The sequence below is a fragment of the Artemia sp. Qi Xiang Cuo genome, chromosome 19 (assembly GCF_049724085.1).
Source record: "Artemia sp. Qi Xiang Cuo chromosome 19, ASM4972408v1, whole genome shotgun sequence".
In the NCBI taxonomy this organism is placed as follows: domain Eukaryota; kingdom Metazoa; phylum Arthropoda; class Branchiopoda; order Anostraca; family Artemiidae; genus Artemia; species Artemia sp. Qi Xiang Cuo.
The window spans coordinates 49,690,738-49,696,737 of record NC_142812.1 but is presented as its reverse complement, the minus strand read 5'-3'; positions in this window follow the sequence as shown (position 1 = coordinate 49,696,737).

Below are 6,000 nucleotides of genomic sequence, written 5' to 3'. Positions count from 1 at the left end.
CCCTCTAAGATTCCTCAGTGCAAGGGTTTTAAGATATGCCCTGGGGTCATATAAGGTTTGTAGGCCTATAGAAAGTTGTTGTGGAAATTTCAAAAAGGGCTCATTTGATTGGAGATTGAAATTGCCCTTTTTAATAGCCGAAAGTGGGTGGAGAGTAATTAACCCCCATCTCAGGCCCACCATTTCCCCAAGGGCATTCAATCAAAGTTTATAGATAGCCATTTTGTTCAACGTATTTGAAAGTTCTGGAAATTATGTGTTTAAAGATGACAAACTCCCCAGATCCCCCAGGGCAAAGGATGCAAGTTATGCCCTGGGGGCATATAAGGTTTTTATAGACAGAATTGTCGTAAAAACTACAAAAGCGGCTCATTCAATGGAAAATTGAGAGGGCTACTGCCCTTTTTAATAGTCAAAAGTAATTGGAGGCTAACTAACCCCCCTCTCATGCCCACCCTTCCCCCAAAAACATCCGATCAAAACTTTCAGATAGTCATTTTTTCAAAGTAGTAGAAAGTTCTGGAAATTAGGTATTTGAGGATGACAACCCCCCCCCCAGCCCTCAGGGCAAGGGTTTTAAGTTATGCCCTTGGGGCATATAAGGTTTTTATTGAAAGCGCTGTCGTAGAAAATTCATAAGGGCTCATTTGATTGGAAATTGAAAGGGCTAGTGCCATTTTTAATAGTTGAAAGTGATTGGAGAGTGACTATCACCTCTCTCACTCCCACCATTTCCTAAAACACATCCAATCAAAATTTTGGGATAGCCATTTTGTTTAACGTAATAGAAAGTTCTGGAAATTAGGTCTTCGAGGATGACAACCATCCTAACAGCCCTTACGGTAAGGGTTGTAATTTATGACCTGGGGACATATAAGGTGTTTTTAGAAAGCGTTGTCGTAGAAACTCAAAAAGGGCTCATTCGATTGGAAATCGAAAGGCCTAGTGCCCTTTTAAAAGTCGAAAGTGATTGGAAGGCTTGACATGTTTATAGTAAAGATCGATGTGGGTATAATGTATTGTTTTTTGTGGATGTTGTTGTTGTTGTTTAGACAAGGCCACTTCGTATCAAAGGAGTTGTCGTAGGAATTTCGAAAAGGGCTCATTCGATTGAAAATAGAAAGGGCTGATGCCCTTTTAATAGTCGAAAGATATTTTAGGGCAACTAATCCCCCCACGCCCACCCTCAAATTTGTTCATTATGTTTAAAAACTAAATGTTGCTTTAAGATTAAATAAAAATGCACTGTGTTAATGCTAATTCCCAATAAGGCATCTCAGCAGTATCCCAAGAGACTGAGGGTATTATGTTCATGCTTTTGGGGCTTCTCCTGCTCTTAAAATTTAACCAAATTAAAATAGCGTAAGTGTATCAAACCTATCAAAGAAAGGAAACAGATTTTTTTGCAAATGGTATCAAGTCTTCCATTTCAGGTCATCTAGAGGAGGTATGAAACTAAATTAAACACTACTATTTGTCTCCAGATTTTTAAAAGGGTGTATGTTGTTAAAAATCCCTGTAAATTTTTCTCCAGCATACAAATAGCAGGCCAAACTATAAACCCTTAAGATAACGAAAAGATTTAAAGTATTATATTCTTTTTCCCTGAAAAGACTATGTCAATATAAAACGAAAAGAGATTAATTAAAAAAAACTTTTTCCACAAAATAAGTTTTTTAAAGAAAAGTAAAAAAACTCCATTAAACGAAAAAATAGCGAAAATAAAATCAAGTAATCTACGAAACGTGAAACTACCGCAAATCAGCATCGATAGATAAATGAAACCCAAAACGAACAGAAATTACTATAAATAACCGAGTCAAACTCAAAACGTGCAGAAATTAACATAAGTTTGGTTCAAAATCCCTATGCCTTCCCAAGGCCAGAACATAATTTGCACTTTAGTGAAAAAAATATAAATGTTTTTACTTTTATAAATTTAACAAATCAAATAATATTAACATTTTGACTACTAAATATTAGTATATGCATATTAAACTGACAATGCACATTCATTTGTATTTTTTTCAGTAAAGTGCAAATTATGTCCTTGGGAATTATCTGGCCTTGAGAAGGCATAGGGGATTTGAGCCCAACTTATGTTAATTTTTGCTCTTTTTGAGTTTGACTCAGTTATTTATTGTAATTTCTGTTCGGTTTGGGTATCATTTATTTATCTATGCTGATTTGTGGCGGTTTCACGACTTGGTAGATTATTTGATTTTATTTTTGCTCATTTTTTGTTTAAAGGAGTTCTTTACTTTTCTTTAAAAAAATTATTTTGTTGAAAAAGTTTTTTTTAATTAATATTATACAAATAACTGTTGCGTTTGAAACTTAATAATCTTATTGATGCTATGTATGTCATCATATAAGAAAATACTTATATGATACCATATATGATGTCATGAGAAACGCTTATTTGATGTATTAAAATAGTACAGGACATCATTTGAAAAGGCGAAAATAAAGTTAATAAAATGATAATAATAGTATATAAAGAAATGATAGGCGTGGAGGGAGACAATTGCCCTCTGATCACTGTCGACTAATAAAAAAGGCACTAGTCCTCTCAATTTCCAATCAACTGAGCCCTTTTGAACCTTCTACGACAAAAATATATATAGAAACCTTATATGACCTAAGGTCAGAACCTACGACCCTTGTCCTGAAGGATATGGGGGGATGGTTGTCATCCTCAAAGACATAATTTCCAGACCTTTCTGATAGGCTTAACGAAATGGCTATATCAAAATATCGATTGGAAGTGTTTGAGGAAATGACAGGCCTGGAGAGAGACATTTGCCCTCTGATAACTATCGACTAATAAAAAAGGCACTAGTTCTCTCAATATCCAATCCAATGAGCCCTTTTGGAAGCTTCTACGGCAAAAATTTCTATTAAAACATTATATGCCCCAAATGCATAACTTACGACCCTTCTCCTGAGGGCTATGGGGGAGGGTAGTCATCCTCAAAGACATAATTTCCAGACCTTTCAACTACCTTGAATAAAAGGGCTATATCAAAATGTTGATCGCAAATATTTGGAGAAATGGGGGGCGCGAGGGGGGGAGATTTTCCCTCAGATTACTTTCGACTTTTAAAGAGTGTAATAGCCCTCTCTTTTTCCAATCGAAAGAGCCCTTTTTTAAGTTTTGCGACGAAAACACTTTTTATATGACATTATATCCCCCCAGGGCATAACTTACAACCCTAGCCCTGAGGGCTGTGGGGGGTTGTCATACTCAAAAGCATAATTTCAGGACCCTTCAACTACGTTCAACTAAATTGCTATATCACAATGTTGATCGGAAGTGTTTGGGGAAACGATGGGTATGGGGGGCATTCGCCTTCCCATCCCTTTTGACTATTAAAAAGGGCAGTAGCCTTCTCAATTTCCAATTTAATGATCCCCTTTTGAAGTGTCTATGACAACGCTATCTCTAAAACCTTATATGCCCCCAGGGTATAACTTAAAACCTTTGCACTGGGGTCTCTAAGGGGCTTGTAATCTTCAAATACATAATTTCCAGAACTTTCAGCTACGTTGACCAAAATGGCTATCTCAAAACATTGATTTAATGTGTTTGGGAAACGGTGGGCGTGATAGGGGGTGAGTTGCTCTCCATTCACTTTCGACTATTAAAAAGGGCACTAGAGCTTTCAGTTTCAAATCAAATGAGCCCTTTTTGAAGTTTCTACAACAAAATTTTCTATAAAAACCATATATGCCCCCAGGGCATAACTTAAAACCCTTGTCCTGAGGGTTGTGGGGGGGGAGAGTTGTCATCCTCAAAGACCTAATTTCCAGAACTTCCAACTATGCTGAACAAAATGAATATCTCAAAATTTTGATTGGATGTGCTTGGGGAAATGGTAGGCGTGAGAGGGGGTTAGTTGTTCTTCAATCTTTTTCGACTATCGAATTTCCAAACGATTGAGCCCTTTTTGAAGTTTCTACGACAACTCCTTCTATAATATCTATAATATCTATAATAATTCTAAAATATCTCAAAATTTTGATTGTGTGTGTTTGGGGAAATGGTGGGCGTGGGAGAGGGGTTAGTTGCCCTCCAATTACTTTCGACTATTAGAAATGGCACTAGCCCTTTCAATTTCCAATCGAGCGAGCCCTTTTCGAAGTTTGTACAACAACTTGTTCGACACGAAGTGCCCTGATCTAAACAAAAAAAAGTAAATAAATAATACATTGTGCCCACATCGCTCTTTACTTAGGCAGCGCTGCCTATGATGTCGTTACCACGAACAGCTTGAATTTTTTCCAAAAAATAGTCTTTCAACGAAAAGTGAAGAGCCATACTAAAGCTAAAGATAAGATAAGATTTATTCTTCATTAGATACACATACAATATTACGTCTTTTTTTCGCCCCAAAGGTTCATTGACAGGTACAAAGGGGGAAGACAAATGGGTTGCTTACTCATAGATGAAAAATAAAATAAAAGTCGAAATGATCACGTACTCACATACGAAGGAGAAGAAAAGAAAATATGGATAAAAGAAAAACTATAGAAAAAAATAGAATAAATAAACTAAATTCATTAATTAGATTAAATAGACTAAAAAGAAAGAATAATAAAATAAAATAAAAGCATAAATAAAAATAACTTCTACGAAGCCAAAGAATTTTTAACAATTTTTTTTAAACAAACCGAATGACTGGCACCCTCAAGCTGATTCAGGCAACTTATTCCGAACAATATGACACTCCATTAGAGGATTAAAATCTGACCTAATACAAGGAGTAAATGGAACTTGAACATGATTTGTCACATTGCGAAGATTACAATTATTTTGATCAGAGGTAAAATATAGCAGAACGCTTAGGGGCCGGGGGAGGTCACCATAAAGTTGAGCAAAAGTAAAACATGCACATGAAAAAATGTATAGTGACTCAAGATCAAGTAATGGTATAGGGGAGAGTCGGGTACGTTGGGACGTGGGTCCGTTGAGACACGTGTACTTTTGACAAGAAACATCAAGCTAAAAATCTGCCGCTACTCACACCTCAAACGTCATCTCTTGGACTATCTGTGGATGAGGTATAGTAGTCGCATGTGCAACTTTCTATCACAAAGGTGTAGAAGTCAATATCTTGAATACTCCAGGCTTCCTGCCTGTCGTGTGTTGTGCCAGAAGATATTATACCCCTGCCAAGAAGGGAAGGTACAAACAGAACGACATGCAGGAAGCCTGGAATATCCAATATATTGACTTCTACACCGGTGAAAGACTCGCTCCAAGCTGCAGAAAACGAAAGAAAGGCAAAAAAAAGAGAAGAAGAAACTCATGAAAAGCAAGAAATTGGCTCCTGCCAAAAAGCCGAAGATTCAGAGGAAAACTACCAAGAGACTGCTGACCTTCGGTGACGGAAGTGGAGACGAAGCAGGACCGGGCTATTTTGAGTGTGACGACAGCTCTGACGACTCGTTCTGCTCTGAAGATTTCCGATTGGCGGAATAGGAGTCTGTGACTCCCAGTATCTGTTCCGGTGATTTTGTTCTAATCGAGTACAAGGGGGTACACTGGTGAAGAGTACACTGGTGAAGTGCTTCAGGCCGAGCCAGACGGCGACACTGTCATTTTTCTTAAACTAAACGTTCCAGCCTGGAGGTCTACGTTTCCGAAAGAACGCGATTAAGCGTTTGTTGATAGCTCAGAAGTATTGATGAAATTGCCAGTTCTAATGGTCTCTGGCGGAACTAAACGCATTGCTACGATGATCAGCTTTGATGCAGACTTGACCAACTACTCTGTTGAATAATTTTTTAAATAAGCTTATTGTATTTTTACAGTTTTATACCACAAAACATACGAAGTTTTAATTGATTTATCATGGTGTCCCAAAGTACCCACCACCCTGACCCATAGCACCTGCACAAGTGGTACTCTTGGACAAAACGGGACCCTCTGAAAAATAAGTCTTGCCAATTTTACTGCGAGCAATAAAAATCTGAGAAAAATTCCTGTAAAAGCCA